Here is a 12986-nt window from a genome sequence, read left to right as displayed (position 1 = left end):
TCAAGTACTGGCAGACGACCGCAGCCCAACAAGGATATGTGTCCGCATAGGCAAATTATCTTCATTAACCTGCGGTATATCAGACAAGAAAAACCTTGTGAAATGATTTTTACCTTCGGATCTGTAGCATTCTTCCAAAGGCAGTGAAGATTCTGTACGTGTTCATGAGATGCCATCATTTTCTCATGTATGCAGGGATGATAAGGAGTTTTACCTTCCCCAGAAAAAAAAAAACATGGTATTGTGGCACTATCCCCATTTTATTGGCACAGAGGCCCATGAACACATCGTCTATATAAAGGCTGGAATTAAGTGTCTGTGATGCCACATCCATTTTGGCAGCTACATCACCAGAGATTACATAGGCAGCCCAGCAGAGTCAGGGTAAGCTGGCCACTGCTACATGTCATAGGAGACATAGTATTTGCTGTTTTTATCTCTAATGGGAGGGGCGCCACAATGCACACGACCGATCCAAAAGTCTTGAAAACCAATTTGTGCTAAACTTTGAAGGTTTTCAATAAGATTTGGCATGTGAATAAATATGTCATCATCAGCAGTCATAAGGAATTTGGCATGTGGGCAAAAGGTATTTGCCCAACTGAACTGCATGAGTAATTTAAGAGTAAGATTGTAGAAAGAACCCACAAAGTCTTGCTGTATTATATCATGGTACTTTTGATTTTCCAGAACCAATTCTCTTTGCAGTGCTTCTCCCTGCCACAGATCAGGAGTTCCTAAGACAAACAGTGTTTTGATGTTGGCATTGAGTTGAGACCAGACATACTTCTCATTGCCCCATGTTGCTCTGATTGCAGAATGTCGAGCATGGTTCTCAGGAGCCGTCTTTACAAACAGTAAAAGGAGGTTGTCCTGTGCTTGGCACTTCTCCTCGTGGTGAATCAAGTATGGGTCGCGGGTCCCAGCCGAGCTGTTCTTAAGAGACAGGGTATCATTCGCAAAGTCGTAGCTGTTTACGAGGTATCTGTAAGAGTAGGACTTCACGTGGCTGACAGTGTGATTATCAATCGGTTCCCCAAAAAACATGAGGTTTAGTGTCGGTGTTGCTGCACCGCCGACCAGCAGAGACGAGGACACCAACCAGGGTTTCAAAGGCACTTTATTGCAGAACAGCTCGGAGAACCGATAGATCTCTCTACCCGGGTAGCTGCTGCTTCTTCTCTCTCTCTCCCCTCCCTCTCCTACCACTCTTATGCTGTAGCAGAACCAATCACAGAACAGTACATGTGCACAGGGCATGCACAGCTCATTCACAATACAGTGGAGCAGACTCAAGCCACGAGCACAGCATGCGCCTACACAGACCAATCAGGAGGACTTCCTTAAAGTTGTTTACTGCTTAAGGTTCAGGGTGACTTCCTCACAGCACCATGTTGGCAAGTCTGGGGTGTGTCCGGAGCAGCCCCTGACAGCTTAGTATAAAACAAGCGGCACTGAAAGAAAATATTACCATGAGAATGTGACCACTTCTCACTCCCTACCATAGGAATGTGACCACCTCTCACTCCCTACCATAGGAATGTAACCTTTTGTAACTGTTCCAGGAGATAGCCCCAGGAGCTGCAGCAAATGTTTACTATTAAGCAAATATTTGACTGTTAGTCTTGTCTTAAGACAGTTGAATAATGAACCAGAGTTCTTCTTATCTGGTTAGAGCCCCAGCTGTGTCTATTCCCTCTTACTTTATTAGAGCCCCTGGCATGTCTGCTATTCCCGCCTACTTTGTAGTTTTTGCCTTTATAAGCTTGTAAAAAACTGCTGTGCGGGGCTTGACTTCTCGGCTCCTAAAAGAGTTGTGAGTCAAGTCCCAGCATGCTGGAATAAAAATCCTCTTGCGTTTTTGCATCAAGCGACGTCTCTTGCGGTTGATTGGGGTGGTCAGAGCTCCGGGCAGAGTGGGGGGTTCTGCCCCAAGTCTTTCAGCACACAGATGAATAAACTGCCATTTTTTGACTCTTCTGCCACTAACAAACATTCTCATATCCATTCAGGTCTGTTTTTATTTACGATCAGTTTTAAATAGGCGCTTGCTTCTTCGAGACCATAGAACTTTGTATTTTGTAGAACAAGATGTCCATCTTACTACATGTTGGTCACTAAAAGTGGAAAAGGACCTTCTGATTTCACCAAATATGTTCTCTTACTACCATTTTCCTGAGACTGCAATAGACGGGAACCCAATGTAGACTGAAGATGCTGGCTCGTCAGAATTCTTCCATCAAATACAGAACACACTATCACCCTGGAGGGTCCCTTCATGCTCCTCCCCGTTTCCACTTTCCCAGCGGCAACCAGTGTTTCGGTTTTTCCTCTACTGTATAAAAGGTTTGTCTATTTCAGAATTTTGTATAACTGGATTCATACAGTATGTTCTCTTTTGCAAGGTTTTTTTCACTTAGCATACTGTTTGAGGTTTGTCCGTATTTTTGCATATGTCCGTAATTCATTCCTTTTTATTTCTCAGTAGTATTACAGTGGATAAGTAGACCACAAGTTGTTATTGAAGTAAGACTGAGGTGCTAAAAGCTATGCAGATTCAGTGTACACAGCTCGATGCATTTGGTTGACAAGGAAGTGTACACTCTTAAAACCATCAGCACAATCTATGTCAAACCTATTCATCACCTCCAGAAGATTCCTCCTTTCCTTTTTATTATTATTATAATTATTGATAAGAACACAAGCTCTATCCTCTTAGCAAAGTTCTGTTTCTAATATTCTGAATATTCTTTGTCAGATATATATATAAAGCAAATATCTTCTCCCATTCTGAGTTCCTATTTATTCTTTTAATAGTGTCTTTGAAGGAAAATTTTTGTTTTAAAATATCAAAAGTATTGATTTTTAGATAGTGTTTTCTTGTTTTATTTAAGAAATCTCTGATAACTCCAGATTTTGAATATTCCTCTTATGTTTTTCTCTTAAAGCTTTATCTGTTTTACTTTGCTAATTTAGATCTGCAATCCATTTGAAATTGATTATTGTGAATGGTGGGAAGTAGAGGTGGGTCCAGATGCCTTTTTTGCTATGTAGATAGCAAATCGATCACTTTCACCACTTGCAGTTGTCATAAATCAACTGTGTGGACCTACCTCTTGACCCTAGCTTGCTCTGTCAATTTATTTGACTATCTGTACACCAATACCACACTCTTTTCATCACAACAGTTTTAAAATAAGTTTGTTTGTTTTCCTTTTTGAGACAGTCTGACTCTGTCACCCTGAGTAGAGTACTGTGGCGTCACAGTTCACAGCAACTTCAAACTCTTGGACTCAAGTGATGAGTCTACTGAGGCTACTGGCTACTTTAAGTACTTTTAGTCTATGAGGCTGCTGGCTACTTTAAGTTCCATTTGATAACACTGCTCTGGAATAGATTTGGAATCAACACCAGATGCTTCATTTTATAGCTGCATGTCATCTTGAGTTTAACATTGGGTTGCTCTTCAAAAATGTCTATGTAAAACATTGTTTTTAGAAATTCATAACACAGCTTCCCATATATAGGTAAGACACCCAGTTCTTTTCATCTTGTACTTTTAGCAATGAAAATATTATGCCAGGTGGGGGAGAGCCTCAGTGGTTTAGGAAAATGAGAATGGGAAGTTTTAAAAATCAAGTATGACAAAAAAATTAGTCCATCCACTTCTCTCTCTCTCTACTTCTCTCTTGTATCTGGTGTCTCTTACTTCAAATTGCTCCTTCTCTAACTGGTCTGTTTCCACCCTTACCTTCCTCAAAATCTACCGTCCGCTCCATGTGGTAAACCCAACAATCCTTTTTAAAGACCTTAATAAGGATCATTTGGCTTTTAAAAGTGACATTGATAAAGGGCCAGGCGCAGTGGCTCATGCCTATAACCCTGTCACTCTGGGAAGCCCAGGTTGGAGGATCCCTTGAGCTCAGGAGTTTGAGACCAGACTGAGCAAAGTGAGACCCCATCTCCACTACAAATAGAAAATTTAGCTGGGCATTGTGGTGGGGGCCTGTATTCCCAATTACTTGGGAGGCTGAGGCAGGAAGATCACTTGAACCCAGGAGTTTAAGGTTGCTGTGAGTTAGGTTAATGCCATGACGTTCGAACCTGGGTGATGGAGAGAAACTCTGTCTGAAAAAAAGAAAAAAAAAAAAAAGACCTTAGTAAGCATGGGGCAACTTTCCTATTTAACACTATGCTGCGTCCCCAGTGTAACTGAACAAAATCCAAATCCTGACTCACGACTTGATCCTCAGCCCAGCCCACTTCTGTCCGTGAAACGTCCTGTACTGGATCCACTCCGGTCTTCACACCAGCCGTTTCCTGTACCCCAGATACTCTTCTCAATCCCCCATCTTTATTCACAAGGCAGAATTCCTTTACATCCCAAGATAAATGGTTATTCCTCTAGGAACTAAGCTCCCATTTAAAATAATTTTAAAAACTTAGAATTTATTAAATGTTTTTCTACGTGCCACTTTCTAATACTTGACATGCAAAACTGAGTCTCATAAGAACCCAATAAGATAAGATTCTGTTATTATCATTGCCTTCTTATAGCAAGGAAACTGAATCCCAGCAAAGGTAGGCAAAAATCCCAATATGAGCAGGAAAGGGGCTCATCGGAGCACCGCTGCCTGTGAGGTCGCCTTCCAGCTACCACATCGCGGTTTCCATTTTTGTTATAACACTAGTCAACCTACGACTTTTCATTTACTTGTGAATTGTCTGTCTCCTCTTGCTAGAACTCAGACTCCGTGGCCATCTTCTTCACTGCTCCACGTCCAGCACAGACCGGCACATAGGAAGTACTCAGCTGCTTGTGGAATAGGGGAATAAGTGAACATTAAGAAATCATTTTCCTTGATAAAAACAATTACAAAAGGATCATTTTTATTCTTATTCAAAAGTTCCTTCTCTCTCTTCGAAACAGAGCTTCACTGTGTAGTTAGCACAGTGGAATAACCACGGCTCATTGCAGCTTCGCGCCCATCATTAGTAACTGAACCCATTTTCTGTGACTTCTCATGCTCTTTGAACTTCACATTATGGAAGCAGTAAGACATCATGTCTTTTAACCCAATATTGCACAGCTTTAATGAGACTTCATCCTCCCAAGAAGACATTTTCTAATGGTCCACATCTTTGTGACTGAATTGTGATTGCTATAAAAATTCAAATGCAAGTGTCTTTTTTAATAGAATGATTTTTTTTTTTTTTGGTTAGGGTAAATACCAGGTAGTGGGGATGCTGATCAAATGGTAGATCTACTTTTGGTTCTTCGAGGAATATCCATACAACTTTCCAGATAGGTTGTGCTCGTTTGCAGCTCCACCAACAGTGTGTAAATATTCCTTTCCCTCTACATCCACCCCAGCATTTGTTGTTTTGAAACCTTCAGATAAAAGCCACTTTTACTGGGCCTTTGTGATATCTCATCATGCTTTTGATTTGCATTTCCTGATAGTTAGAGACCCTGAGCATTTTTTCTTGTGTTTATTGGCCATTTGTCTATCACCTTTGGAAAAGCTCCTGTTTATGTATTTTGCACAATTTTTTAACGGGGTCATTTGATTCTTCTCACTTATTTGTATGAGTTCATGGTAGATTCTGGTTATTAGCACTTTATCAGATATATAGCATGCAAATATTTTCTTCCATTCTGTAGGTTGTCTATTCACTCTGATGGTTTTCTTGGTATGCAGAAGCTTTTTAATTTAATCAGGTCCTACAATTTATTTTTGTTGTTGGTATGATTGCCTTTGGAGTTTTTTTGGTCAATTCTTTGCCTAGGCTGATATCTATAAGAGTTTTTCCAGCCTCTTCGTCTAGAATTCTTATAGCTTCTTGCCTTAGATTTAAGTCTGTTATGCATAATGAATTAATTGTTATGAGTGATGAGAGGTACAGATCCTGTTTCATTCTTCTACATGTGACTGTCCAATTTTCCCACCGTTGATTGAATAGGAATCTTTTCCCCATTGTATATTTTTGTTTGATTTGTCAAAAGTTTTTGTTTCTTACCTTCTTTTGACAACATCAATATTACTATGAACAATAAACCCATCTCTAAGGATACACCCAGTAGGCTATTTTAAAATGTAATTTGAAATAACTATTCCGTGTAATAATCACTTATAATAATTTATCCATGTTATAATTATTCCATGATAATAATTTATCAATTTGCTTTAATTTTCAGAAGTCTGTTTATATGCAACTTTTTAAAAGGGAGCAGGCATCTCCCGCCCACTCCCCTTATATATAATCACTTTCATTAGCTTCTAGTTTACTTTGCAAATTCATATATGTACATGAATTTCATTTCTCCTCCTTTTTAATTTTTTTATTTTTTAAATTCTAGATTAATGTGAGGGTACAAACGATTAGGTTATGATGTTTGCGTTTCTTAGGTAAGGTCCCTGTTATGTTTCCCCTTCTTTTAGGAAAGGTGACATACTAGGTACTCTGTTCTGCATCTTGCTCTTTTTCAGAAATGGTACCATCTTTAGCCAGTTTTCTACCCGGTGAGTTTATTCATCTGTAAAACGTGGAGAACATTGTGTGAGGGTTAACCAGAAAGATTCATGGAAGGAGCTCACCACAGCACTGGGTCAAGTGTTCAGCACAAGAGAAGCTCCCTCTACAGTGTCCCTGCAGGCCTCGTTCCCTCTGCCGTCCACAGACACTTCCTTTCCCCCTACCAGGGGTCCTCAAACTACAGCCAGAGGGCCACATGAGGCGGTGTGATTGTATTTGTTCCTGTTTTGTTTTTTTTACTTCAAAATAAGGTATGTGCAGTGTGCATAGGAATTTGTTCATAGTTGTTTTTTTTTAACTGTAGTCCGACCCTCCAACGGTCTGAGGGACAGTGAACTGGTCCCCTGTTGAAAAAGTTTGAGGACCTCTGCTAGACCATAAGTAAAAATGCCCCCAATAAGTCAGAAAAGCACAGACATCCCACCTTCAGTGGTTTGTAGCCTTCACCTTAAAGGAAATCAGTTTTCAGTCAGTTCTTAAATACACAACAGGCCTATCCAAAGTCTACTCTTGAGACGAGTTTAAAAAGAGACAGTCTTGTATATTTGCCTACATTGGGTTCTTCTACCTTCAAACAAAATCAAGGTTTCCAAGTTCCCTAACCTAATTGAATGCACTCTCTGATGTATCCAGAAAAGTCTAGGAGTACTGTTGGGAGGAAAATTTTTCCTCTACCAACTTAGATTTCAGCACTTAGGGCCTGAAAATTAACAGACAGATTAATAGGGGGAAGAAAAGTTTATTATGCTGCATGCAAGAGCATTATATACATATACGCAAGAGTTAGGGGTAAGGGTTGACATATCAGCTTACTTGGGTGTGTGCTGTCTGTGAGTGTGTGTGTGTTTAAAGGCTTATGAAAAAATATGAAATATTCCAATATGGCTTATTTATACAATTCAATACATTTGGAGGTCTCAATGCTAAATTAGCCTTCTCCCTTTCAAGAGGCTCCCTCAGCAGAGGGGTTTATGGCAGCTGAATTCTCAGAAAGGCCTGTTTTGCTCATCAAAGGCAAGTTTAGCTGAGGCTTTTTTCCGCAGCTGCTGTTTGTTCAGATGATCTCAGATTAAAGTAGTCTTTGTGCCATTCTGATGGCCCATTTGCAACATGAAGTTTCATTGACAAGGAGCTGCGCTGAATGCTATGGAAAGAAGATACAGATTAGAAATCAGGAATTCAGAGATCTGTGAAAGGCAAGAAACAAATCAGAACAAGGGTGAACAAGCAGAAAAGAACCAATATGAACTCATAGCCCCATGTTCTGTTGAACCTCCCCCCCTTCACTCTCCCACTCCTGGAAATAGGTCAGTTAAACAATTGTGCCCCACTTATTTGATGTGGAATCTTTCCTTTTACATAGACTCAACATTACTTTGCCCGTCTTATATGTATGGAAGCGGCGTCATTGGCCAACAATTGCATAGGCTTTTCCTTGTTGGGTCCTCCAGATATCCAGCACATAATGATTTTAGGGTACAGGGGCTAAATTGCTAAGTTTGGTGCTTTTTTTTTGCGACAGAGTCTCACTTTGTCTCCTTTGGTAGAGTGCCTTGGCGTGATAGCTCAGAGCAACTTCAAACTCTTGGGCTCAAGGGATCCTCTTGTCTCAGCCTCCCTAGTAGCTGGAAGTATGGTGCCACCACAACACCTGGCTATTTTTTAGGGGCAGGGTCTCACTCTGGCTCAGGCTGGTCTCAAACTTGTGAGCTCAAGTGATCCACTTGCCTTGGCCTCCCAGAGTGCTAGGATTACAGGCATGAGGCTCTGTGCCCGACATAAATTGCTAACTTTTGATTGTCATTGTAGGAGACACCTGAAAAGAAACACCTTGGTAATAAGGGAATGGAGAAGGGGTTGGTCTCTGGTTAAAGAGCGTGAGAACACGTACACATTGCTTCCCAGTCTCCATACCTGTGGTACAAATAGCCATGGGAGAAGCTAGTCCGGGCTCCTGCTAGACTCCAGCTCCAAGTAGGCTCTTACTAGTCGCTGCTCCTACTAAGACTGACTGCTGTACCTTTGAGGCGCTCCAGCACCTCTGAGCTGACTGCAACAACTGGCTCCTCCTGATGGGGAGCCTTACCTGACGGAGACAACAGGCTCCCCAGCAAGCAAGAACAGCAGTCCATGTCCTGGCAGTTTCATGGGCTGGGGCCCGTGACCTAGCATCCCAGCTCCGACAGTCATTTTTCCAAGGTCTGCATAGTGGCACTAAACCTTTGTTCCCTTACTGGAAATGCTTCGAATTGCTTTTTCTAGATCATAAGTTCCCAAACTTGGAAAAAGTGTCTTTATCATCAAATTGGCCTTGGTATTGCGATATATGAATAGATTTCCATGATGTCTCACTGGGCCCATACATGTAGTATTACTTTATATATGAAGGATCCTGGGTTTATAATTTGGAGAGCTTTTAAGTTGGTTATCTGGTGAAGGAAGGTCCCCGATATCCAAGTACATCTCGCCCTGACCACTTAGGTGGGAACCCTTTGTATACTGTATATTGCCACATAAAATAAAGGATTGTTCACGGACAAGGTCATATTGGAACTTGAAACCCACTGGGTTGGAGTCCAGGGTCCATTGTGACCTTTACTGGTCATGCTGGCATCTGCACATTTCCATTTCCCATGTCCCCTGTCAGGCTGTAAGAGCAAAACAGCTTGAAAACTATCTGGTGGAATTGTCAAAAAAAGGTACTGCCAGATTTTCTCTAGAGCTCATATTATGTTTATATTTTTATGTTTTACTTGTTCTGAGAATTTAGGATAGTAGGGGGTATAAATTTTTTTTTAAATAGGCTTTTATTTATTTATTTATTTTTGCAGTTTGTGGCCAGGGCCAGGTTTGAACCCACCACCTCCAGTATATGTGGCCAGCGCCTTACTCCTTGAGCCACAGGCACTACCCATGGGAGGGGTGTTTAAAATTTTAATGAATAATATCTCAGAGTTTTGCAAGCAAGTGATTTATTTCTGCTGTAAAGTGAGTTAAAAGCCAAACAAAACAAGGAATAATCTCAGCTGTTAGTTTCTTTACCACTGTTGTGCCATTAGCACAGCCCGCCATTAGACACGCAGTGAGAATAGTCTGAGGCTGGACATAAATCTATAAAGTCCATTTGTAATGTCACAAAGGGCAGTGTGGGCCTTGGAGGACTCCCTGCAGCACACTAGTAAGATTTACAAGCAGTACGTTGGGAAATGATTTGGTCTGAAATGCTGTGAATGCCAGGGCAGAACCGTGTAGCTTCTGGCTGCTTGATCATCCCCTTCACACATGAGAATATTTTAAAATTTTCTGTATATGAGTATGATGGTCTGAAATTATAAAAAAATTTACTCCCTCACCCTCCCCCCAAAAGAAAAATAAGTAAAAAACCTTTCTAGTCGGGGCGAGACTGTCTTTCTTGGGGGTAGTCAGTCCTTAAAGACAAAGTGCCCAACCAAGAACATGTCCTTGGTATACAAACTAGCCAATCCAGAGCCACACCTCCTCCAGCTGACTCTCACACCCAAGAGGGGAATATTCCTCTTAGTCACCCAGGACATCCCTATAACCAGAAACCCACAAAAATTATTCAAACTAGCTCATCCTAAACTATTCATCTTGCCCTGCCTTGTCTTTTTTTTTTTTTTTTTTGAGACAGAGTCTCATTTTGTTGCCCTTGGTAGAGTGCTGTGGTGTCATAGTTCACAGCAACCTCAAACTCTTGGGCTCAAGCGATCCTCTTGCCTCAGCCTTCCAAGTAGCTGGGACTACAGGTGCCCACCACTATGCCTGGCTATTATTTTTGCTCTGGCTCAAGCTGGTCTTGAACCTGTGAGCTCAGGCTATCTACCTGCCTCAGCCTCCCAAGTGCTGGGATTATAGGTGTGAGCCACCATGCCCAGACACCCTGCCTTTTCTTTCCTGTGGAAACCCCAAATAAAGGCTGTGGCCTAAACCTTAGTCAAGATCAAAAAGAGAAGACACAGGGAAAGCTCAGGAAAAAGAAAGTTTAATATATTCACAGGTCCTAGAGACACACAAGAGCTGTGTCACACCACATGGGGCCACATGGGGAAGACACTAGGAAGGTCAGGGGTCAGAAGACCAGAGTGATGGAAGGTTTAGGCCACAGACTCAATGCAGTCATGTGGAGTGGAGCAGGTTTCTCCAGCATCGGGGAGGGTAATAATGCACCCAGGATTATAGCAATACAAGATGACCGAGAGTTGGTTGGTCTGTCAAGTTGACAGATGCTGTCTTTATGAATTTGTTGGAGGGCTGACACAGAATGGGAAACCCAGGTGAACAGGGGAACTCAGCATAAGGGTAAGGGTTCTGTCAAGGGCGGGGGCATGCCCGAAGCCACTGAATCCAATGGACAGGAAAGATATGCCACGGGACATAAAGATTGTCCTAGAGTGGCCACAGCCATTCCATTGTTTTCACAAGATAGGTGGAAAGGTCTGTCAAAATGGGAACACGGAGGGTAGGTTTTTGTGGAGGTGGGGTGGACAATGATAATCTTGATACTTCAAAGGTAGCTTCTTTGAAGATAATACTTCAGTAAAGGCTTCTGTGGTTTTATCTGGGAGGGCATATAAAGGTTAGGCAAAATTGGGAATCCCTTAGCCCGAAGAGGCAGCTGTTCCTACAAATTTGCATAACCATCTTTGGGAAAAGAATGGACAAAATTGATTCAAGGCATTCTGGGTTTGGTTACCCTCGGATATTTCAAGGCCTACATTGGTGACAGTTGCTTGCACCCACTGAAATTTGGCTCTGGAAATTTGGCTCTGGGAGGCTTATGACCTGCCATTAAGCCACGTCTGATGTTCTCAAAGTAATCTTTATGCTGTTCAGGTGGATTGCGACTGCCTTCAACGTCAAATACCAACATTTGACCTGAAGGTACCTTCAAAGCTAAGTTTAAGTTTTAATTTGTCAAAAAGGTGCTTAAATCGTAAAGAAGTTTCTTCTGGTTCAGCTGTGATTTAGGATGCAGAGAGTTTTAAAATCTCTTCTGTATTACTACTTTACCCTTCTGTGTTAACCTTTCAGAACACCGTGTCAACTTTAAAAGGGCATTACAAAGGATAATCTTGGAGGTATTTTTATCCTTTTAAAAAAGTGTTCTCTTGTTAATGCCTCGTGGATTTCAGCAGCTTAACAAGTCCAGCTATCCATTACTAGCAATTCTTCTGGGGGCGCCCCTGAAAGTACACTTCCTTTCTGATGCAGGAGCTCTCCCGTCACCTCTAGTCACGTGCTCGGGCCCTGAGTCATTTAATTTCACTCAGGGTCAAGGACACACCTGAACTGAGACCGCTGCACCTACACAGACGCTGGAGACGAACTCCCGGAACCAAAAGTTGGGCCTGGATTAGCTTTTGCAGCGGCCCCAGGCGGGGTCCGGTCCGAAACCCGCTACAAATAGCGGCGGATCCGCCCTGCGGAACCTGAGGGCGGCTGAGCGCGGGCCCGGGACCTCACCGCCGCCGGCCCCATGAGCTGCCAAGGCCTGCTGTCCGCTGAGCCCTGGGAGACAGGAGCAGCGGAGCTCTGAATGGGTCAAGACCAGGGGCACACAGGCCCCCCAGGAACCCGCTTCGCCGGAGGCCAAAGGCTAAAGATACACTCACCGTCCAACTACACCTGACGAAGAGCCCAGCGATCTAAGCTAGGCGCCACCACCAGCAAGACCAGGGGTGGAGAAATATCAGGTTGGGGCGGGGCGGGGCGGGGCGGAGGGCTGCAGGACGGTCTGCCAATCACCGCGGAGACTCTGTATGGGGGCGGGGCGGAGAGGAAAGCTGCGGAGCAGGTAGCCAATCGTTGCGAAGATCCTGAGGGGAGTTGAGGAAGGGCGGAGACCATGGGAGGACAGCCAATCACTGCGAAAGTTCTGGTGGGGGCGGGGAAGAAAGGTGGGGCCGCGTGGCGCTCAGCCAATCCCCTCGGGTTGGGGAGGGACCGGCCGGCCATTGGTTGTCGGAAGTCTTCCGCCGGTGGGAATCTTTGGCTTTTGCTGCGGCTGGACCAGCAGACCCGACGCCCAGTGTCTTTGGTAACCCTCCAGACCGTGGCCCTCACGAATCTGGCTCTCCTAGGCCTCCTGAGTGGCTAGGACTACAGGTGTGGGCCACCATGACCAGCTGGAAACATCTTTTATTAATGTTCTTTACACGCTGTTTTATGTACATTACAGTGTGGTGAACACATCCGTCCACTGAAATAACACCTTTCTCAACACAAAAACAATATTCTTAGAAAAATCATTTATACACGTGTCTTTGGACACTGTTTGACATTCATAACACCGTGGTCACCACTTCAGTGGTGCCTACTTCATCAACTTCCCTTTTCCTCCTCTTCTTTTCCCTGCAAATTAAATGCATAAGCTATTTTTATCTAGTAACATATATGTGCCTTTTACTATATAGATGAATAAAGCCAGG

General features: G+C 43.0%; 2 pseudogenes; both read right to left on the bottom strand.

Moving 5' to 3' along the window:
- On the bottom strand, positions 1–12513 carry LOC128575788 (lactosylceramide 1,3-N-acetyl-beta-D-glucosaminyltransferase-like; annotated as a pseudogene).
- Positions 11514–11616, bottom strand: LOC128576160 (uncharacterized; annotated as a pseudogene).
- Positions 12514–12986: the final 473 nt, after the last annotated feature.

The sequence above is a fragment of the Nycticebus coucang genome, chromosome 23 (genome assembly GCF_027406575.1).
Source record: "Nycticebus coucang isolate mNycCou1 chromosome 23, mNycCou1.pri, whole genome shotgun sequence".
NCBI lineage: Eukaryota > Metazoa > Chordata > Mammalia > Primates > Lorisidae > Nycticebus > Nycticebus coucang.
Note: the sequence above shows the minus strand (reverse complement) of the source record. Positions and strands in the feature narration are given on the sequence as shown.